We start from the raw sequence: 23,823 nt of genomic DNA, 5'->3' as shown, positions 1-23,823 counted from the left end.
TTCTGGGTAACAGAACCTGGTCCGAGCCCCGCAAGTCACCCCTCCTTGGATTCCCCTAGGTCTCTAGTTTTCAGAAATGCACAGGTTTGGTAGGTTTCCCTAGGTGCCGGCTGAGCTACAGGCCAAAATCTACAGGTAGGCACTTCGCAAAAAACACCTCTGTTTTTTTCCAAAATTTAGGATGTGTCCATGTTGCGCTTTGGGGTGTTTCCTGTCGCCGGCGCTAGGCCTACCCACGCAAGTGAGGTATCATTTTTATCGGGAGACTTGGGGGAACGCTGGGTGGAAGGAAATTTGTAGCTCCTCTCAGATTCCAGAACTTTCTGCCACAGAAATGTGAGGGACATGTGTTTTTTTAGCCAAATTGAGGTTTGCAAAGGATTCTGGGTAACAGAACCTGGTCCGAGCCCCGCAAGTCACCCCTCCTTGGATTCCCCTAGGTCTCTAGTTTTCAGAAATGCACAGGTTTGGTAGGTTTTCCTAGGTGCCGGCTGAGCTAGAGGCCAAAATCTACAGGTAGGCACTTCGCAAAAAACACCTCTGTTTTTTTCCAAAATTTAGGATGTGTCCACGATGCGCTTAGGGGTGTTTCCTGTCGCCGGCGCTAGGCCTACCCACGCAAGTGAGGTATCATTTTTATCGGGAGACTTGGGGGAACGCTGGGTGGAAGGAAATTTGTAGCTCCTCTCAGATTCTAGAACTTTCTGCCACAGAAATGTGAGGGACATGTGTTTTTTTAGCCAAATTTTGAGGTTTGCAAAGGATTCTGGGTAACAGAACCTGGTCCGAGCCCCGCAAGTCACCCCTCCTTGGATTCCCCTAGGTCTCTAGTTTTCAGAAATGCACAGGTTTGGTAGGTTTCCCTAGGTGCCGGCTGAGCTAGAGGCCAAAATCTACAGGTAGGCACTTCGCAAAAAACACCTCTGTTTTTTCCCAAAATTTAGGATGTGTCCACGTTGCGCTTTGGGGTGTTTCCTGTCGCCGGCGCTAGGCCTACCCACGCAATTGAGATATCATTTTTATCGGGTGACTTGGGGGAACGCTGGGTGGAAGGAAATTTGTAGCTCCTCTCAGATTCCAGAATTTCTGCCACAGAAATGTGAGGGACATGTGTTTTTTTAGCCAAATTTTGAGGTTTGCAAAGGATTCTGGGTAACAGAACCTGGTCAGAGCCCCGCAAGTCACCCCTCCTTGGATTCCCCTAGGTCTCTAGTTTTCAGAAATGCACAGGTTTGGTAGGTTTCCCTAGGTGCCGGCTGAGCTACAGGCCAAAATCTACAGGTAGGCACTTCACAAAAAACACCTCTGTTTTTTTCCAAAATTTAGGATGTGTCCACGTTGCGCTTTGGGGTGTTTCCTGTCGCCGGCGCTAGGCCTACCCACGCAAGTGAGGTATCATTTTTATCGGGAGACTTGGGGGAACGCTGGGTGGAAGGAAATTTGTAGCTCCTCTCAGATTCCAGAACTTTCTGCCACAGAAATGTGAGGGACATGTGTTTTTTTAGCCAAATTTTGAGGTTTGCAAAGGATTCTGGGTAACAGAACCTGGTCCGAGCCCCGCAAGTCACCCCTCCTTGGATTCCCCTAGGTCTCTAGTTTTCAGAAATGCACAGGTTTGGTAGGTTTCCCTAGGTGCCGGCTGAGCTAGAGGCCAAAATCTACAGGTAGGCACTTCGCAAAAAACACCTCTGTTTTTTCCAAAATTTAGGATGTGTCCACGTTGCGCTTTGGGGTGTTTCCTGTCGCCGGCGCTAGGCCTACCCACGCAAGTGAGGTATAATTTTTATCGGGAGACTTGGGGGAACGCTGGGTGGAAGGAAATTTGTAGCTCCTCTCAGATTCCAGAACTTTCTGCCACAGAAATATGAGGGACATGTGTTTTTTTAGCCAAATTTTGAGGTTTGCAAAGGATTCTGGGTAACAGAACCTGGTCAGAGCCCCGCAAGTCACCCCTCCTTGGATTCCCCTAGGTCTCTAGTTTTCAGAAATGCACAGGTTTGGTAGGTTTCCCTAGGTGCCGGCTGAGCTAGAGGCCAAAATCTACAGGTAGGCACTTCGCAAAAAACACCTCTGTTTTTTTCCAAAATTTAGGATGTGTCCACGTTGCGCTTTGGGGTGTTTCCTGTCGCCGGCGCTAGGCCTACCCACGCAAGTGAGGTATCATTTTTATCGGGAGACTTGGGGGAACGTTGGGTGGAAGGAAATTTGTAGCTCCTCTCAGATTCCAGAACTTTCTGCCACAGAAATGTGAGGGACATGTGTTTTTTTTAGCCAAATTTTGAGGTTTGCAAAGGATTCTGGGTAACAGAACCTGGTCCGGGCCCCGCAAGTCACCCCTCGTTGGATTCCCCTAGGTCTCTAGTTTTCAGAAATGCACAGGTTTGGTAGGTTTCCCTAGGTGCCGGCTGAGATAGAGGCCAAAATCTACAGGTAGGCACTTCGCAAAAAACACCTCTGTTTTTTTCCAAAATTTAGGATGTGTCCACGTTGCGCTTTGGGGTGTTTCCTGTCGCCGGCGCTAGGCCTACCCACGCAAGTGAGGTATCATTTTTATCGGGAGACTTGGGGGAACGCTGGGTGGAAGGAAATTTGTAGCTCCTCTCAGATTCCAGAACTTTCTGCCACAGAAATGTGAGGGACATGTGTTTTTTGAGTCAAATTTTGATGTTTGCAAAGGATTCTGGGTAACAGAACCTGGTCCGAGCCCCGCAAGTCACCCCTCCTTGGATTCCCCTAGGTCTCTAGTTTTCAGAAATGCACAGGTTTGGTAGGTTTCCCTAGGTGCCGGCTGAGCTAGAGGCCAAAATCTACAGGTAGGCACTTCGCAAAAAACACCTCTGTTTTTTTCCAAAATTTAGGATGTGTCCACGTTGCGCTTTGGGGTGTTTCCTGTCGCCGGCGCTAGGCCTACCCACGCAAGTGAGGTATCATTTTTATCGGGAGACTTGGGGGAACGCTGGGTTGAAGGAAATTTGTAGCTCCTCTCAGATTCCAGAACTTTCTGCCACAGAAATGTGAGGGACATGTGTTTTTTTAGCCAAATTGAGGTTTGCAAAGGATTCTGGGTAACAGAACCTGGTCAGAGCCCCGCAAGTCACCCCTCCTTGGATTCCCCTAGGTCTCTAGTTTTCAGAAATGCACAGGTTTGGTAGGTTTCCCTAGGTGCCGGCTGAGCTAGAGGCCAAAATCTACAGGTAGGCACTTCGCAAAAAACACCTCTGTTTTTTTCCAAAATTTAGGATGTGTCCACGTTGCGCTTTGGGGTGGTTCCTGTCGCCGGCGCTAGGCCTACCCACGCAAGTGAGGTATCATTTTTATTGGGAGACTTGGGGGAACGCTGGGTGGAAGGAAATTTGTAGCTCCTCTCAGATTCCAGAACTTTCTGCCGCAGAAATGTGAGGGACATGTGTTTTTTTAGCTAAATTTTGAGGTTTGCAAAGGATTCTGGGTAACAGAACCTGGTCCGAGCCCCGCAAGTCACCCCTCCTTGGATTCCCCTAGGTCTCTAGTTTTCAGAAATGCACAGGTTTGGTAGGTTTCCTTAGGTGCCGGCTGAGCTACAGGCCAAAATCTACAGGTAGGCACTTCGCAAAAAACACCTCTGTTTTTTCCAAAATTTAGGATGTGTCCACGTTGCGCTTTGGGGTGTTTCCTGTCGCCGGCGCTAGGCCTACCCACGCAAGTGAGGTATCATTTTTATCGGGAGACTTGGGGGAATGCTGGGTGGAAGGAAATTTGTAGCTCCTCTCAGATTCCAGAACTTTCTGCCACAGAAATGTGAGGGACATGTGTTTTTTTTAGCCAAATTTTGAGGTTTGCAAAGGATTCTGGGTAACAGAACCTGGTCCGAGCCCCGCAAGTCACCCCTCGTTGGATTCCCCTAGGTCTCTAGTTTTCAGAAATGCACAGGTTTGGTAGGTTTCCCTAGGTGCCGGCTGAGCTAGAGGCCAAAATCTACAGGTAGGCACTTCGCAAAAAACACCTCTGTTTTTTTCCAAAATTTAGGATGTGTCCACGTTGCGCTTTGGGGTGTTTCCTGTCGCCGGCGCTAGGCCTACCCACGCAAGTGAGGTATCATTTTTATCGGGAGACTTGGGGGAACGCTGGGTGGAAGGAAATTTGTAGCTCCTCTCAGATTCCAGAACTTTCTGCCACAGAAATGTGAGGGACATGTGTTTTTTTAGCCATATTTTGAGGTTTGCAAAGGATTCTGGGTAACAGAACCTGGTCCGAGCCCCGCAAGTCACCCCTCCTTGGATTCCCCTAGGTCTCTAGTTTTCAGAAATGCACAGGTTTGGTAGGTTTCCCTAGGTGCCGGCTGAGCTAGAGGCCAAAATCTACAGGTAGGCACTTCGCAAAAAACACCTCTGTTTTTTTCCAAAATTTAGGATGTGTCCACGTTGCGCTTTGGGGTGTTTCCTGTCGCCGGCGCTAGGCCTACCCACGCAAGTGAGGTATCATTTTTATCGTGAGACTTGGGGGAACGCTGGGTTGAAGGAAATTTGTAGCTCCTCTCAGATTCCAGAACTTTCTGCCACAGAAATGTGAGGGACATGTGTTTTTTTAGCCAAATTGAGGTTTGCAAAGGATTCTGGGTAACAGAACCTGGTCAGAGCCCCGCAAGTCACCCCTCCTTGGATTCCCCTAGGTCTCTAGTTTTCAGAAATGCACAGGTTTGGTAGGTTTCCCTAAGTGCCGGCTGAGCTAGAGGCCAAAATCTACAGGTAGGCACTTCGCAAAAAACACCTCTGTTTTTTTCCAAAATTTAGGATGTGTCCACGTTGCGCTTTGGGGTGTTTCCTGTCGCCGGCGCTAGGCCTACCCACGCAAGTGAGGTATCATTTTTATCGGGAGACTTGGGGGAACGCTGGGTGGAAGGAAATTTGTAGCTCCTCTCAGATTCCAGAACTTTCTGCCACAGAAATGTGAGGGACATGTGTTTTTTTAGCTAAATTTTGAGGTTTGCAAAGGATTCTGGGTAACAGAACCTGGTCCGAGCCCCCCAAGTCACCCCTCCTTGGATTCCCCTAGGTCTCTAGTTTTCAGAAATGCACAGGTTTGGTAGGTTTCCCTAGGTGCCGGCTGAGCTAGAGGCCAAAATCTACAGGTAGGCACTTCGCAAAAAACACCTCTGTTTTTTCAAAAATTTAGGATGTGTCCACGTTGCGCTTTGGGGTGTTTCCTGTCGCCGGCGCTAGGCCTACCCACGCAAGTGAGGTATCATTTTTATCGGGAGACTTGGGGGAACGCTGGGTGGAAGGAAATTTGTAGCTCCTCTCAGATTCCAGAACTTTCTGCCACAGAAATATGAGGGACATGCGTTTTTTTAGCCAAATTTTGAGGTTTGCAAAGGATTCTGGGTAACAGAACCTGGTCAGAGCCCCGCAAGTCACCCCTCCTTGGATTCCCCTAGGTCTCTAGTTTTCAGAAATGCACAGGTTTGGTAGGTTTCCCTAGGTGCCGGCTGAGCTAGAGGCCAAAATCTACAGGTAGGCACTTCGCAAAAAACACCTCTGTTTTTTTCCAAAATTTAGGATGTGTCCACGTTGCGCTTTGGGGTGTTTCCTGTCGCCGGCGCTAGGCCTACCCACGCAAGTGAGGTATCATTTTTATCGGGAGACTTGGGGGAACGCTGGGTGGAAGGAAATTTGTAGCTCCTCTCAGATTCCAGAACTTTCTGCCACAGAAATGTGAGGGACATGTGTTTTTTTTTAGCCAAATTTTGAGGTTTGCAAAGGATTCTGGGTAACAGAACCTGGTCCGAGCCCCGCAAGTCACCCCTCGTTGGATTCCCCTAGGTCTCTAGTTTTCAGAAATGCACAGGTTTGGTAGGTTTCCCTAGGTGCCGGCTGAGCTAGAGGCCAAAATCTACAGGTAGGCACTTCGCAAAAAACACCTCTGTTTTTTCCAAAATTTAGGATGTGTCCACGTTGCGCTTTGGGGTGTTTCCTGTCGCCGGCGCTAGGCCTACCCACGCAAGTGAGGTATCATTTTTATCGGGAGACTTGGGGGAACGCTGGGTGGAAGGAAATTTGTAGCTCCTCTCAGATTCCAGAACTTTCTGCCACAGAAATGTGAGGGACATGTGTTTTTTTAGCCATATTTTGAGGTTTGCAAAGGATTCTGGGTAACAGAACCTGGTCCGAGCCCCGCAAGTCACCCCTCCTTGGATTCCCCTAGGTCTCTAGTTTTCAGAAATGCACAGGTTTGGTAGGTTTCCCTAGGTGCCGGCTGAGCTAGAGGCCAAAATCTACAGGTAGGCACTTCGCAAAAAACACCTCTGTTTTTTTCCAAAATTTAGGATGTGTCCACGTTGCGCTTTGGGGTGTTTCCTGTCGCCGGCGCTAGGCCTACCCACGCAAGTGAGGTATCATTTTTATCGTGAGACTTGGGGGAACGCTGGGTTGAAGGAAATTTGTAGCTCCTCTCAGATTCCAGAACTTTCTGCCACAGAAATGTGAGGGACATGTGTTTTTTTAGCCAAATTGAGGTTTGCAAAGGATTCTGGGTAACAGAACCTGGTCAGAGCCCCGCAAGTCACCCCTCCTTGGATTCCCCTAGGTCTCTAGTTTTCAGAAATGCACAGGTTTGGTAGGTTTCCCTAGGTGCCGGCTGAGCTAGAGGCCAAAATCTACAGGTAGGCACTTCGCAAAAAACACCTCTGTTTTTTTCCAAAATTTAGGATGTGTCCACGTTGCGCTTTGGGGTGTTTCCTGTCGCCGGCGCTAGGCCTACCCACGCAAGTGAGGTATCATTTTTATCGGGAGACTTGGGGGAACGCTGGGTGGAAGGAAATTTGTAGCTCCTCTCAGATTCCAGAACTTTCTGCCACAGAAATGTGAGGGACATGTGTTTTTTTAGCTAAATTTTGAGGTTTGCAAAGGATTCTGGGTAACGGAACCTGGTCCGAGCCCCGCAAGTCACCCCTCCTTGGATTCCCCTAGGTCTCTAGTTTTCAGAAATGCACAGGTTTGGTAGGTTTCCCTAGGTGCCGGCTGAGCTAGAGGCCAAAATCTACAGGTAGGCACTTCGCAAAAAACACCTCTGTTTTTTCCAAAATTTAGGATGTGTCCACGTTGCGCTTTGGGGTGTTTCCTGTCGCCGGCGCTAGGCCTACCCACGCAAGTGAGGTATCATTTTTATCGGGAGACTTGGGGGAACGCTGGGTGGAAGGAAATTCGTAGCTCCTCTCAGATTCCAGAACTTTCTGCCACAGAAATATGAGGGACATGCGTTTTTTTAGCCAAATTTTGAGGTTTGCAAAGGATTCTGGGTAACAGAACCTGGTCAGAGCCCCGCAAGTCACCCCTCCTTGGATTCCCCTAGGTCTCTAGTTTTCAGAAATGCACAGGTTTGGTAGGTTTCCCTAGGTGCCGGCTGAGCTAGAGGCCAAAATCTACAGGTAGGCACTTCGCAAAAAACACCTCTGTTTTTTTCCAAAATTTAGGATGTGTCCACGTTGCGCTTTGGGGTGTTTCCTGTCGCCGGCGCTAGGCCTACCCACGCAAGTGAGGTATCATTTTTATCGGGAGACTTGGGGGAACGCTGGGTGGAAGGAAATTTGTAGCTCCTCTCAGATTCCAGAACTTTCTGCCACAGAAATGTGAGGGACATGTGTTTTTTTTAGCCAAATTTTGAGGTTTGCAAAGGATTCTGGGTAACAGAACCTGGTCCGAGCCCCGCAAGTCACCCCTCGTTGGATTCCCCTAGGTCTCTAGTTTTCAGAAATGCACAGGTTTGGTAGGTTTCCCTAGGTGCCGGCTGAGCTAGAGGCCAAAATCTACAGGTAGGCACTTCGCAAAAAACACCTCTGTTTTTTCCAAAATTTAGGATGTGTCCACGTTGCGCTTCGGGGTGTTTCCTGTCGCCGGCGCTAGGCCTACCCACGCAAGTGAGGTATCATTTTTATCGGGAGACTTGGGGGAACGCTGGGTGGAAGGAAATTTGTAGCTCCTCTCAGATTCCAGAACTTTCTGCCACAGAAATGTGAGGGACATGTGTTTTTTTAGCCGAAATTTGAGGTTTGCAAAGGATTCTGGGTAACAGAACCTGGTCCGAGCCCCGCAAGTCACCCCTCCTTGGATTCCCCTAGGTCTCTAGTTTTCAGAAATGCACAGGTTTGGTAGGTTTCCCTAGGTGCCGGCTGAGCTACAGGCCAAAATCTACAGGTAGGCACTTCGCAAAAAACACCTCTGTTTTTTTCCAAAATTTAGGATGTGTCCACGTTGCGCTTTGGGGTGTTTCCTGTCGCCGGCGCTAGGCCTACCCACGCAAGTGAGGTATCATTTTTATCGGGAGACTTGGGGGAACGCTGGGTTGAAGGAAATTTGTAGCTCCTCTCAGATTCCAGAACTTTCTGCCACAGAAATGTGAGGGACATGTGTTTTTTTAGCCAAATTGAGGTTTGCAAAGGATTCTGGGTAACAGAACCTGGTCAGAGCCCCGCAAGTCACCCCTCCTTGGATTCCCCTAGGTCTCTAGTTTTCAGAAATGCACAGGTTTGGTAGGTTTCCCTAGGTGCCGGCTGAGCTAGAGGCCAAAATCTACAGGTAGGCACTTCGCAAAAAACACCTCTGTTTTTTTCCAAAATTTAGGATGTGTCCACGTTGCGCTTTGGGGTGTTTCCTGTCGCCGGCGCTAGGCCTACCCACGCAAGTGAGGTATCATTTTTATCGGGAGACTTGGGGGAACGCTGGGTGGAAGGAAATTTGTAGCTCCTCTCAGATTCCAGAACTTTCTGCCACAGAAATGTGAGGGACATGTGTTTTTTTAGCTAAATTTTGAGGTTTGCAAAGGATTCTGGGTAACAGAACCTGGTCCGAGCCCCGCAAGTCACCCCTCCTTGGATTCCCCTAGGTCTCTAGTTTTCAGAAATGCATAGGTTTGGTAGGTTTCCCTAGGTGCCGGCTGAGCTAGAGGCCAAAATCTACAGGTAGGCACTTCGCAAAAAACACCTCTGTTTTTTCCAAAATTTAGGATGTGTCCACGTTGCGCTTTGGGGTGTTTCCTGTCGCCGGCGCTAGGCCTACCCACGCAAGTGAGGTATCATTTTTATCGGGAGACTTGGGGGAACGCTGGGTGGAAGGAAATTTGTAGCTCCTCTCAGATTCCAGAACTTTCTGCCACAGAAATATGAGGGACATGCGTTTTTTTAGCCAAATTTTGAGGTTTGCAAAGGATTCTGGGTAACAGAACCTGGTCAGAGCCCCGCAAGTCACCCCTCCTTGGATTCCCCTAGGTCTCTAGTTTTCAGAAATGCACAGGTTTGGTAGGTTTCCCTAGGTGCCGGCTGAGCTAGAGGCCAAAATCTACAGGTAGGCACTTCGCAAAAAACACCTCTGTTTTTTTCCAAAATTTAGGATGTGTCCACGTTGCGCTTTGGGGTGTTTCCTGTCGCCGGCGCTAGGCCTACCCACGCAAGTGAGGTATCATTTTTATCGGGAGACTTGGGGGAACGCTGGGTGGAAGGAAATTTGTAGCTCCTCTCAGATTCCAGAACTTTCTGCCACAGAAATGTGAGGGACATGTGTTTTTTTTAGCCAAATTTTGAGGTTTGCAAAGGATTCTGGGTAACAGAACCTGGTCCGAGCCCCGCAAGTCACCCCTCGTTGGATTCCCCTAGGTCTCTAGTTTTCAGAAATGCACAGGTTTGGTAGGTTTCCCTAGGTGCCGGCTGAGCTAGAGGCCAAAATCCACAGGTAGGCACTTCTCAAAAAACACCTCTGTTTTTTTCCAAAATTTAGGATGTGTCCACGTTGCGCTTTGGGGTGTTTCCTGTCGCCGGCGCTAGGCCTACCCACGCAAGTGAGGTATCATTTTTATCGGGAGACTTGGGGGAACGCTGGGTGGAAGGAAATTTGTAGCTCCTCTCAGATTCCAGAACTTTCTGCCACAGAAATGTGAGGGACATGTGTTTTTTTAGCCAAATTTTGAGGTTTGCAAAGGATTCTGGGTAACAGAACCTGGTCCGAGCCCCGCAAGTCACCCCTCCTTGGATTCCCCTAGGTCTCTAGTTTTCAGAAATGCACAGGTTTGGTAGGTTTCCCTAGGTGCCGGCTGAGCTAGAGGCCAAAATCTACAGGTAGGCACTTCGCAAAAAACACCTCTGTTTTTTCCAAAATTTAGGATGTGTCCACGTTGCGCTTTGGGGTGTTTCCTGTCGCCGGCGCTAGGCCTACCCACGCAAGTGAGGTATCATTTTTATCGGGAGACTTGGGGGAACGCTGGGTGGAAGGAAATTTGTAGCTCCTCTCAGATTCCAGAACTTTCTGCCACAGAAATGTGAGGGACATGTGTTTTTTTTAGCCAAATTTTGAGGTTTGCAAAGGATTCTGGGTAACAGAACCTGGTCCGAGCCCCGCAAGTCACCCCTCGTTGGATTCCCCTAGGTCTCTAGTTTTCAGAAATGCACAGGTTTGGTAGGTTTCCCTAGGTGCCGGCTGAGCTAGAGGCCAAAATCCACAGGTAGGCACTTCTCAAAAAACACCTCTGTTTTTTTCCAAAATTTAGGATGTGTCCACGTTGCGCTTTGGGGTGTTTCCTGTCGCCGGCGCTAGGCCTACCCACGCAAGTGAGGTATCATTTTTATCGGGAGACTTGGGGGAACGCTGGGTGGAAGGAAATTTGTAGCTCCTCTCAGATTCCAGAACTTTCTGCCACAGAAATGTGAGGGACATGTGTTTTTTTAGCTAAATTTTGAGGTTTGCAAAGGATTCTGGGTAACAGAACCTGGTCCGAGCCCCGCAAGTCACCCCTCCTTGGATTCCCCTAGGTCTCTAGTTTTCAGAAATGCATAGGTTTGGTAGGTTTCCCTAGGTGCCGGCTGAGCTAGAGGCCAAAATCTACAGGTAGGCACTTCGCAAAAAACACCTCTGTTTTTTCCAAAATTTAGGATGTGTCCACGTTGCGCTTTGGGGTGTTTCCTGTCGCCGGCGCTAGGCCTACCCACGCAAGTGAGGTATCATTTTTATCGGGAGACTTGGGGGAACGCTGGGTGGAAGGAAATTTGTAGCTCCTCTCAGATTCCAGAACTTTCTGCCACAGAAATATGAGGGACATGCGTTTTTTTAGCCAAATTTTGAGGTTTGCAAAGGATTCTGGGTAACAGAACCTGGTCAGAGCCCCGCAAGTCACCCCTCCTTGGATTCCCCTAGGTCTCTAGTTTTCAGAAATGCACAGGTTTGGTAGGTTTCCCTAGGTGCCGGCTGAGCTAGAGGCCAAAATCTACAGGTAGGCACTTCGCAAAAAACACCTCTGTTTTTTTCCAAAATTTAGGATGTGTCCACGTTGCGCTTTGGGGTGTTTCCTGTCGCCGGCGCTAGGCCTACCCACGCAAGTGAGGTATCATTTTTATCGGGAGACTTGGGGGAACGCTGGGTGGAAGGAAATTTGTAGCTCCTCTCAGATTCCAGAACTTTCTGCCACAGAAATGTGAGGGACATGTGTTTTTTTTAGCCAAATTTTGAGGTTTGCAAAGGATTCTGGGTAACAGAACCTGGTCCGAGCCCCGCAAGTCACCCCTCGTTGGATTCCCCTAGGTCTCTAGTTTTCAGAAATGCACAGGTTTGGTAGGTTTCCCTAGGTGCCGGCTGAGCTAGAGGCCAAAATCTACAGGTAGGCACTTCGCAAAAAACACCTCTGTTTTTTTCCAAAATTTAGGATGTGTCCACGTTGCGCTTCGGGGTGTTTCCTGTCGCCGGCGCTAGGCCTACCCACGCAAGTGAGGTATCATTTTTATCGGGAGACTTGGGGGAACGCTGGGTGGAAGGAAATTTGTAGCTCCTCTCAGATTCCAGAACTTTCTGCCACAGAAATGTGAGGGACATGTGTTTTTTTAGCCGAAATTTGAGGTTTGCAAAGGATTCTGGGTAACAGAACCTGGTCCGAGCCCCGCAAGTCACCCCTCCTTGGATTCCCCTACGTCTCTCGTTTTCAGAAATGCACAGGTTAGGTAGGTTTCCCTAGGTGCCGGCTGAGCTAGAGGCCAAAATCTACAGGTAGGCACTTCGCAAAAAACACCTCTGTTTTTTTCCAAAATTTAGGATGTGTCCACGTTGCGCTTTGGGGTGTTTCCTGTCGCCGGCGCTAGGCCTACCCACGCAAGTGAGGTATCATTTTTATCGGGAGACTTGGGGGAACGCTGGGTTGAAGGAAATTTGTAGCTCCTCTCAGATTCCAGAACTTTCTGCCACAGAAATGTGAGGGACATGTGTTTTTTTAGCCAAATTGAGGTTTGCAAAGGATTCTGGGTAACAGAACCTGGTCAGAGCCCCGCAAGTCACCCCTCCTTGGATTCCCCTAGGTCTCTAGTTTTCAGAAATGCACAGGTTTGGTAGGTTTCCCTAGGTGCCGGCTGAGCTAGAGGCCAAAATCTACAGGTAGGCACTTCGCAAAAAACACCTCTGTTTTTTTCCAAAATTTAGGATGTGTCCACGTTGCGCTTTGGGGTGTTTCCTGTCGCCGGCGCTAGGCCTACCCACGCAAGTGAGGTATCATTTTTATCGGGAGACTTGGGGGAACGCTGGGTGGAAGGAAATTTGTAGCTCCTCTCAGATTCCAGAACTTTCTGCCACAGAAATGTGAGGGACATGTGTTTTTTTAGCTAAATTTTGAGGTTTGCAAAGGATTCTGGGTAACAGAACCTGGTCCGAGCCCCGCAAGTCACCCCTCCTTGGATTCCCCTAGGTCTCTAGTTTTCAGAATTGCATAGGTTTGGTAGGTTTCCCTAGGTGCCGGCTGAGCTAGAGGCCAAAATCTACAGGTAGGCACTTCGCAAAAAACACCTCTGTTTTTTCCAAAATTTAGGATGTGTCCACGTTGCGCTTTGGGGTGTTTCCTGTCGCCGGCGCTAGGCCTACCCACGCAAGTGAGGTATCATTTTTATCGGGAGACTTGGGGGAACGCTGGGTGGAAGGAAATTTGTAGCTCCTCTCAGATTCCAGAACTTTCTGCCACAGAAATATGAGGGACATGCGTTTTTTAAGCCAAATTTTGAGGTTTGCAAAGGATTCTGGGTAACAGAACCTGGTCAGAGCCCCGCAAGTCACCCCTCCTTGGATTCCCCTAGGTCTCTAGTTTTCAGAAATGCACAGGTTTGGTAGGTTTCCCTAGGTGCCGGCTGAGCTAGAGGCCAAAATCTACAGGTAGGCACTTCGCAAAAAACACCTCTGTTTTTTTCCAAAATTTAGGATGTGTCCACGTTGCGCTTTGGGGTGTTTCCTGTCGCCGGCGCTAGGCCTACCCACGCAAGTGAGGTATCATTTTTATCGGGAGACTTGGGGGAACGCTGGGTGGAAGGAAATTTGTAGCTCCTCTCAGATTCCAGAACTTTCTGCCACAGAAATGTGAGGGACATGTGTTTTTTTTAGCCAAATTTTGAGGTTTGCAAAGGATTCTGGGTAACAGAACCTGGTCCGAGCCCCGCAAGTCACCCCTCGTTGGATTCCCCTAGGTCTCTAGTTTTCAGAAATGCACAGGTTTGGTAGGTTTCCCTAGGTGCCGGCTGAGCTAGAGGCCAAAATCCACAGGTAGGCACTTCTCAAAAAACACCTCTGTTTTTTTCCAAAATTTAGGATGTGTCCACGTTGCGCTTTGGGGTGTTTCCTGTCGCCGGCGCTAGGCCTACCCACGCAAGTGAGGTATCATTTTTATCGGGAGACTTGGGGGAACGCTGGGTGGAAGGAAATTTGTAGCTCCTCTCAGATTCCAGAACTTTCTGCCACAGAAATGTGAGGGACATGTGTTTTTTTAGCCAAATTTTGAGGTTTGCAAAGGATTCTGGGTAACAGAACCTGGTCCGAGCCCCGCAAGTCACCCCTCCTTGGATTCCCCTAGGTCTCTAGTTTTCAGAAATGCACAGGTTTGGTAGGTTTCCCTAGGTGCCGGCTGAGCTAGAGGCCAAAATCTACAGGTAGGCACTTCGCAAAAAACACCTCTGTTTTTTTCCAAAATTTAGGATGTGTCCACGTTGCGCTTTGGGGTGTTTCCTGTCGCCGGCGCTAGGCCTACCCACGCAAGTGAGGTATCATTTTTATCGGGAGACTTGGGGGAACGCTGGGTGGAAGGAAATTTGTAGCTCGTCTCAGATTCCAGAACTTTCTGCCACAGAAATGTGAGGGACATGTGTTTTTTTAGCCAAATTTTGAGGTTTGCAAAGGATTCTGGGTAACAGAACCTGGTCCGAGCCCCGCAAGTCACCCCTCCTTGGATTCCCCTAGGTCTCTAGTTTTCAGAAATGCACAGGTTTGGTAGGTTTCCCTAGGTGCCGGCTGAGCTAGAGGCCAAAATCTACAGGTAGGCACTTCGCAAAAAACACCTCTGTTTTTTTCCAAAATTTAGGATGTGTCCACGTTGCGCTTTGGGGTGTTTCCTGTCGCCGGCGCTAGGCCTACCCACGCAAGTGAGGTATCATTTTTATCGGGAGACTTGGGGGAACGCTGGGTGGAAGGAAATTTGTAGCTCCTCTCAGATTCCAGAACTTTCTGCCACAGAAATGTGAGGGACATGTGTTTTTTTAGCTAAATTTTGAGGTTTGCAAAGGATTCTGGGTAACAGAACCTGGTCCGAGCCCCGCAAGTCACCCCTCCTTGGATTCCCCTAGGTCTCTAGTTTTCAGAAATGCACAGGTTTGGTAGGTTTCCCTAGGTGCCGGCTGAGCTAGAGGCCAAAATCTACAGGTAGGCACTTCGCAAAAAACACCTCTGTTTTTTCCAAAATTTAGGATGTGTCCACGTTGCGCTTTGGGGTGTTTCCTGTCGCCGGCGCTAGGCCTACCCACGCAAGTGAGGTATCATTTTTATCGGGAGACTTGGGGGAACGCTGGGTGGAAGGAAATTTGTAGCTCCTCTCAGATTCCAGAACTTTCTGCCACAGAAATATGAGGGACATGCGTTTTTTTAGCCAAATTTTGAGGTTTGCAAAGGATTCTGGGTAACAGAACCTGGTCAGAGCCCCGCAAGTCACCCCTCCTTGGATTCCCCTAGGTCTCTAGTTTTCAGAAATGCACAGGTTTGGTAGGTTTCCCTAGGTGCCGGCTGAGCTAGAGGCCAAAATCTACAGGTAGGCACTTCGCAAAAAACACCTCTGTTTTTTTCCAAAATTTAGGATGTGTCCACGTTGCGCTTTGGGGTGTTTCCTGTCGCCGGCGCTAGGCCTACCCACGCAAGTGAGGTATCATTTTTATCGGGAGACTTGGGGGAACGCTGGGTAGAAGGAAATTTGTAGCTCCTCTCAGATTCCAGAACTTTCTGCCACAGAAATGTGAGGGACATGTGTTTTTTTTAGCCAAATTTTGAGGTTTGCAAAGGATTCTGGGTAACAGAACCTGGTCCGAGCCCCGCAAGTCACCCCTCGTTGGATTCCCCTAGGTCTCTAGTTTTCAGAAATGCACAGGTTTGGTAGGTTTCCCTAGGTGCCGGCTGAGCTAGAGGCCAAAATCCACAGGTAGGCACTTCGCAAAAAACACCTCTGTTTTTTTCCAAAATTTAGGATGTGTCCACGTTGCGCTTTGGGGTGTTTCCTGTCGCCGGCGCTAGGCCTACCCACGCAAGTGAGGTATCATTTTTATCGGGAGACTTGGGGGAACGCTGGGTGGAAGGAAATTTGTAGCTCGTCTCAGATTCCAGAACTTTCTGCCACAGAAATGTGAGGGACATGTGTTTTTTTAGCCAAATTTTGAGGTTTGCAAAGGATTCTGGGTAACAGAACCTGGTCCGAGCCCCGCAAGTCACCCCTCCTTGGATTCCCCTAGGTCTCTAGTTTTCAGAAATGCACAGGTTTGGTAGGTTTCCCTAGGTGCCGGCTGAGCTAGAGGCCAAAATCTACAGGTAGGCACTTCGCAAAAAACACCTCTGTTTTTTTCCAAAATTTAGGATGTGTCCACGTTGCGCTTTGGGGTGTTTCCTGTCGCCGGCGCTAGGCCTACCCACGCAAGTGAGGTATCATTTTTATCGGGAGACTTGGGGGAACGCTGGGTTGAAGGAAATTTGTAGCTCCTCTCAGATTCCAGAACTTTCTGCCACAGAAATGTGAGGGACATGTGTTTTTTTAGCCAAATTGAGGTTTGCAAAGGATTCTGGGTAACAGAACCTGGTCAGAGCCCCGCAAGTCACCCCTCCTTGGATTCCCCTAGGTCTCTAGTTTTCAGAAATGCACAGGTTTGGTAGGTTTCCCTAGGTGCCGGCTGAGCTAGAGGCCAAAATCTACAGGTAGGCACTTCGCAAAAAACACCTCTGTTTTTTTCCAAAATTTAGGATGTGTCCACGTTGCGCTTTGGGGTGTTTCCTGTCGCCGGCGCTAGGCCTACCCACGCAAGTGAGGTATCATTTTTATCGGGAGACTTGGGGGAACGCTGGGTGGAAGGAAATTTGTAGCTCCTCTCAGATTCCAGAACTTTCTGCCACAGAAATGTGAGGGACATGTGTTTTTTTAGCCAAATTTTGAGGTTTGCAAAGGATTCTGGGTAACAGAACCTGGTCCAAGCCCCGCAAGTCACCCCTCCTTGGATTCCCCTAGGTCTCTAGTTTTCAGAAATGCACAGGTTTGGTAGGTTTCCCTAGGTGCCGGCTGAGCTATAGGCCAAAATCTACAAGTAGGCACTTCGCAAAAAACACCTCTGTTTTTTTCCAAAATTTAGGATGTGTCCACGTTGCGCTTTGGGGTGTTTCCTGTCGCCGGCGCTAGGCCTACCCACGCAAGTGAGGTATCATTTTTATCGGGAGACTTGGGGGAACGCTGGGTGGAAGGAAATTTGTAGCTCCTCTCAGATTCCAGAACTTTCTGCCACAGAAATGTGAGGGACATGTGTTTTTTTAGCCAAATTTTGAGGTTTGCAAAGGATTCTGGGTAACAGAACCTGGTCCGAGCCCCGCAACTCACCCCTCCTTGGATTCCCCTAGGTCTCTAGTTTTCAGAAATGCACAGGTTTGGTAGGTTTCCCTAGGTGCCGGCTGAGCTAGAGGCCAAAATCTACAGGTAGGCACTTCGCAAAAAACACCTCTGTTTTTTTCCAAAATTTAGGATGTGTCCATGTTGCGCTTTGGGGTGTTTCCTGTCGCCGGCGCTAGGCCTACCCACGCATGTGAGGTATCATTTTTATCGGGAGACTTGGGGGAACGCTGGGTGGAAGGAAATTTGTAGCTCCTCTCAGATTCCAGAACTTTCTGCCACAGAAATATGAGGGACATGTGTTTTTTTAGCCAAATTTTGAGGTTTGCAAAGGATTCTGGGTAACAGAACCTGGTCCGAGCCCCGCAAGTCACCCCTCCTTGGATTCCCCTAGGTCTCTAGTTTTCAGAAATGCACAGGTTTGGTAGGTTTCCTTAGGTGCCGGCTGAGCTAGAGGCCAAAATCTACAGGTAGGCACTTCGCAAAAAACACCTCTGTTTTCTCCCAAAATTTTGGATGTGTCCACGTTGCGCTTTGGGGCGTTTCCTGTCGCGGGCGCTAGGCCTACCCACGCAAGTGAGGTATCATTTTTATCGGGAGACTTGGGGGAACATAGATTAGCAAAACAAGTGCTATTGCCCCTTGTCTTTCTCTACATTTTTTCCTTCCAAATATAGTAGAGTGTGTAAAAAAGACATCTATTTGAGAAATTCCCTATAATTCACATGCTTGTATGGTCACCCCGGAATTCAGAGATGTGCAAATAACCACTGCTCCTCAGCACCTTATCTTGTGCCCTTTTTGGAAATGCAAAGGTTTTCTTGATAGCAATTTTTTACTCTTTATATTTCAGCAAATGAATTGCTGTATACCCGGTATAGAATGAAAACGCACTGCAGGGTGCAGCTCATTTATTGGCTCTGGGTTCCTCGGGTTCTTGATGAACCTACAAGCCCTATATATCCCCGCAACCAGAGGAGTCCAGCAGACGTAACGGTATATTGCTTTCCATAATCTGACATTGCAGGGAAAAGTTACAGAGTAAAACGTGGAGAAAAATTTATGTTTTTTTCACCTCAATTTCAATATTTTTCTTTTTCAGCTGTTATTTTCTGTAGGAAACCCTTGTAGGATCTACACAAATGACCCCTTGCTGAATTCAGAATTTTGTCTACTTTTCAGAAATGGTTAGGTTTCTGGGATCCAGCATTGGTTTCATGCCCATTCCTGTCACTGACTGGAAGGAGGCTGAAAGCACAAAAAATTGCAAAAATGGGGTATGCCCCAGTAAAATGCCAAAATTGTGTTGAAAAATTGGGTTTTCTGATTCAAGTCTGCCTGTTCCTGAAAGCTAGGAAGCTGCTGAGTTTAGCACTACAAACCCTTTGTTGATGCCATTCTCAGGGGGAAATCCACAAGCCTTCTTCTGCAGCCACTTTTTCCATTTTTTTAAAAAAAAACGAAATTTTCACTGTATTTTGGCCACTTTCTTGGCCTCCTTCAAGGGAACCCACAAAGTCTGGGTACCTCTAGAATCCCTAGGATGTTGGAAAAAAAGGACGCAAATTTGGCTTGGTTAGCTTATGTGGACAAAAAGTTATGAGGGCCTAAGCGCGAACTGCCCCAAATAGGCAAAAAAAGGCCTGGCACAGGAGGGGGAAAAGGCCTGGCAGCGAAGGGGTTAATATGCATTTAGATGTACAATATTCTTTATTCCATATATTCACAACTGCATATATCTCTTCTGGCAAAGTGAAGTTAATGTTTTCGTATTTGACTCAATAGAAATGTCTTTAAAGAAAAAGGAAACTATACAAGCAGACCCATGCAATAGTGCATAGTAGCTGGATTCCCAAATCTGGTAGGAGCTATATGAGGCAGCCAAATCCAGAGACACATAGAGATTTTGGCATCTGGTAGTTTGGGGGTCAGGGAAGGTCAGAATGCTACAGACTTTATTACAAATTCTATCCACTCTGAGATGTGGCATAAACATTTCACGGGCCTAATTGATTCTTCTCTGGGTCTGCCTGTAGAGGGATATGTCCTGGTAGGTCTTGGGTTACAGCCAAACTCACTATCTCTGGGCATTGAATAGAGTGAGACACTAAGCAAGAATTAATTGTGTTGCCCTGGGGAAAGTGGCAGGGCCAGATGGGGTCCAGAGAGACCTCTGTTGCTCAGACCCCGAGAATTGGCCCACACATATTAACAAACTGTTGAATGCACTATTCAAGGGCACAGATATTCCACCTAGCTGGAAGGCAGCAGAGGTAGTCCCTGTCTATAAAAAGGACTCCAGGGATTCACCCCTAAACAGCAGACCAATAAGACTGATAGATGTTATCTATGTAAATCCTAAATAAGCACTAGTGACCAGGTTTTTAGAGTCATGACAATTTACTGGAAAGTGGTGGTCCTCCAGAAATTATAACTCAATCAATATGCACTGTTCCAAATGAACAGACTCCATTCCACCAATTAGGGTAGGGGTCTTTTCAGTCACCACATACATTAATCTTACAGAAACAGCAGCCCTCACTCACCATTTTGTGACATGCTTCATCATCGGGCCATGCTCCTCATCAGGCCAGCACTGCAATGCGTGATGGGCCCCACTGGAGGGCTCATTGCTGGAGATCTTTTTAAGAAAGAATGCTGGTAGTGAGTGGATCTGAGAGGGGAGCTTGGCAGACCGGGTAGGTCCGATTGACCACAGTGCTCTTCAGTTAAATTGTCTTGATAGAAGAGCAGCTAGCATCCATGCGATGTCCAAGTGGCCCATGTACCTGATATAGGAGGGTCTCCACATTCAGAACGTAATGATTTCAATGTAAGATTTCAGTGATTTCCCACATAGGCAATAGGAGTCGAGTTTTTTAACTCTCTTAGTGAGGGTTAGACGCAACAACAGGTCCTGAAGAATCGCCACCTTCTCCGTGTGACTGAATTCGGTGAGAAACATGCTGACCAAGAGTAGAAGTTCTTCAGCGTATAGAATACCTACACACAGTTCCATAATATCTAAATCTCTAATTAGAGTAGCAGACATACATTTAGATGTTGGTAGGGAACTAGATCATTGTTTGCTGTGCTTCCCCTGTTTTTGTTTTTAACTTTGGCAGGGGTGCCAGGTAGCATTAAAGATAGCTTTCTTGGGCACCTTTAGCCAATTTTAGCAGTATTCCTAGCCTCTCTCACATCCACTCACTACTGGCATTCTTTCGGAAGAAGATCTCCAGCAAAGAGCCCTCCAGTATGGCCCGTCAGGCATTGTGGTGCTGGCCTGACGAGCTGCGTGGCCCGAGGATGAAGCATGTCACCCAATGGTGAGTGAGGGCTACAGTTTCTGTAAGACTAATGCATGTGGTGACTGAAAAGACCCCTACCCTAAATGGTAGACTGGAGTCTGTTCTTGTGGAACAGTGCATCTTGATTCAGCTATAGGTTCATTTAGGGAGACTGATGCACTGGACCACATAATTCTCCCTAGGTTTATATCCCTGTAAATATTTGGTATGGACCTCCAAAAATCACATTTACATCTAGTCTTTGTGGATCTTAACTCAGTTTCGACCTGGTCACTCACCATAAACTCTGGGAGGTTTTAAAATACAATGGGGTTCCCCTTGACCTCCTAAGTATTTTCATGCGTTTGGATCAAGATTCATATGCACAAGTCTGCTGGGGCTCTCAGGGTGAGCTTACAAAACATATCGAGATACTTAAAGGCGTGTACTCACACTAACTTTATTTTCTCTATGTCTTAATGATGTGGTGGCTTATCTGCAAGGCTGTGAGAGTGATGCCCAAGGATTGAGGGCAGGAAGATCCCTCTGCTTTTAGTTGCAGATGACACCTTGCTGGTTTCTAAGACTCCGATGGGTCTGCAGACTCTAGCTGACCATTTTGTGGCCTTTTGTGTAGACAGAGAGCTGATAATAAATCATACCAAACCTAAGTTAATGACTATCAACCCACACAAGTCCTTTAGAGGATCAATCACTCCTGAGGGAAGAAATCTAGACAGAGTAGTAGAATTTGACTACCTTGGTATCAGAAGTACCAGTAGCATGCTAAAGCATGAATTTATGAGACTGTGTTGTATGCAGGGAGGGAGGTCCACTCAGTGATCTTGTGTTGCCTTTGAGCGCCCAACTCTTTAGCAGGCGCACTGGATTCTATATGATCCCATATCGCTGCTTTGAATTATTCATGATTAACTTTATTCTTTTATGCTGTAGCTACATACTAGGTCTTATATTTCATAGTATGTAAAGAAAGGCTTTTTAATATGATTGTTTTTATATTTACCTATTTACTTATATTATATGTATGCGTATATTGTTGTTTGTGGCACTTTTATGGTCTTAGTACCGAACAAAGTCTTTCCTTACAGATATATACAATTTAGGATCCTTAAAAGAGCCTATTTGACCACCAGAAAAATGGGATGAATCTACCCTGGTGACCCCTGCATTTTCATGGATGCCACGTTGATGAGGCCGATTTTGTTAGCATGATATTGGCTGACATCCGATGGAGATGAGATTGCTTCTATATTAACCCATGTCACAGGTACTCAACAGGCTTGAGGACTGTATATTGGGTCTTTTCCCATGCCCCAAGTTGGATCAAGCAGCGGGGAGGTTTGTAGAACTTTCTTTAATCTTGGAAAAACATAATGTGACAATGATTTGGACAAAAGCACCCCCCCTTAATTATGGAATAGCTTAAAGAGGAATGCAATGAGATGCAATGCTTGAATCTCTGAAGGTATACTCTTAAGATGATGAGTGCCCTCAGTAAATTCTACATGAGTCACACATTGGTTATTTTGACTTCTAACATATACTTGCTATTGTATACTTCTTGGAATTGTTTAATATACCATCTATGAATGCACTTGTAATACAGGGGTGGGTAAGGTGACACTACTAGAACAATGTATAATGTGCCTCTCACATACTAAGAGTGGACTGGACTTGTTTTCCCATAATCATTAAAATGGGGGGGGTAGTATAGTGGTTATCTAGTTCTCTCCTTTGTTTGTTTGATTTGTGTCCAGATAAAAGAAGGAAGAAAAAGAAGAAAAATTAAATAAATTAAAAAGCCAATATTACTGTGTTTTGAGGCGAGAACACATGCACTTTAGCACTGGTTAGCAGTCCTTATACCAGCAAAAACGAGGTCAGAAAAATGGACAAGGAAGGCAAAAAGGTGGTGGGAAGACCACCCTAAGGATGACAGGTCCTTTTGACAAATCTTCCCAAAAAAAGATCATCCACCTCAGGTCTTTCTGTGAAGGTTTCGGGGGGATATATCATATCGGTGTCAAGAAAAAGGGGAAACCATATGACAGAATTTCCCCCTGCAGTATCCATAGGGATTTTTGAACAGTGCTATATATCTAGTCCCACCTTTAGCCTGGCTGGAAACTGGAGCGAGTACTGGATACCTCCTCTTGGAGTACTTGCTTCACCTCTATGTACGAGGCCCATTGGGTTTGGACTTCAGCTGTGAAATACGGGAATAGGGACACGTGTTCATTACCCACCTTGAAGGGGCCCGCCTCTCTTGCTCGCTGCAACAATACGTCTCAGTCTCTATGATGCAGGAGCTTTGCCACTACTGGTTGGGGTGGGCGGCCTGAGGCTTGGCTGGCACTTGGTGCACTCGCTCCAACACGAAGAAAGAGGTAAGTTGCGTCGGGGCCACCGCCTCCTTCAACCACTGTTCCACGTAGGCCACCATGTTTGCTACTTCGGTATCCTCCGGGGGGCCAATTATGCACACATTATTCTGGCGAATGCAGCCTTCTGCATCCTCAGCCCTGCACTCAATCTGTGGACTTGATCAGTTAGCTGCGTAAGCTGAGCTTTCATGGCTTGGTGAGAAGGATTCAGGTCGGCTACAGCATATTTAGTGTTCTGAACCCTGTCAGATAATTTCAGGTGGACGGCTCTAAGCAGGCTCAGTTCGATGGATACTTGGACGATTTCGTACTGGAGTGTCGTTTTGTAGTCTTTGATGACCCCTAGGATCTTATACAAGGTACACTGTAGGGAGGTCTGTTGGGGTTCCTCGGCAGGGATCTAGTCCATCACGGTGAGCTGGTCTGTCACATTCACCTGTCACTGTCCTTAGGATTTGGCCCTTGGCTTACCCTTGGTAGTCATCAGTGAGGTAAGAGGGAGCACCCGCAGGTCCCCCAGTCCAGCTCCCTCTGGGGTCAGCAATCATCCCCCTCCGCCTATGGCCACTGGCTGCGAGGCGGCAAGACGGGGGACAGGCTCGCTCATTGGGCAAGGTCTCAGTGGGCCAGCCGCACTCTTCAGTCACGGTTTCAGCATGTGGCACCTATACCAATGTACGCATTGTGCATAGCTCAATAAGGTGCAGCTAAGTGGTCAGCCAGGAGGGACTGCAGCCTCCAACATTAGCCACCCCATCCGTCTAGAGGGGGGTGGCCGCTTGTCACCAGTGTTGGCCGCCTTGTCTGTAGACTCCCTTGGGAACTAGATCTGCACCGATACACAGGTAAAGGGCAGGCAGGCTTTGTCAAAGGCAGCTATGCCAGGGCTCAGGGCCTGGCGACGCCCTGCACGGGCCTGGATGTTTCTGCCCACTTTACTACTAAAGCTCCCAAGACAGAGGGCCTCGCTGGGGACGCAGGGTCAGGCTGCCAGACTGATCCAGTAAATAGTTGCACTGGGTCCAGGGCAGTTGCGGCACCACCCATCCCTGCTTCTCCCCGGTGGCTCGCCTCAGGTATCAGCTAGAGCCTGCTCGCGCAAGCTAGACCAGGTCTGTGATCCCCTGTTACACACCTCGTCCGGTCGGGGGGGGAGCGGGGGAAGGAACATCAGCGTCACCTAGTCGCTCCATCATCCAGCACTTGGACCTCCGCATCCTTGATGATAGCACGACCCTAACTGC

This window comes from Pleurodeles waltl, chromosome 1_2 (assembly GCF_031143425.1).
Source record: "Pleurodeles waltl isolate 20211129_DDA chromosome 1_2, aPleWal1.hap1.20221129, whole genome shotgun sequence".
In the NCBI taxonomy this organism is placed as follows: domain Eukaryota; kingdom Metazoa; phylum Chordata; class Amphibia; order Caudata; family Salamandridae; genus Pleurodeles; species Pleurodeles waltl.
Note: the sequence above shows the minus strand (reverse complement) of the source record.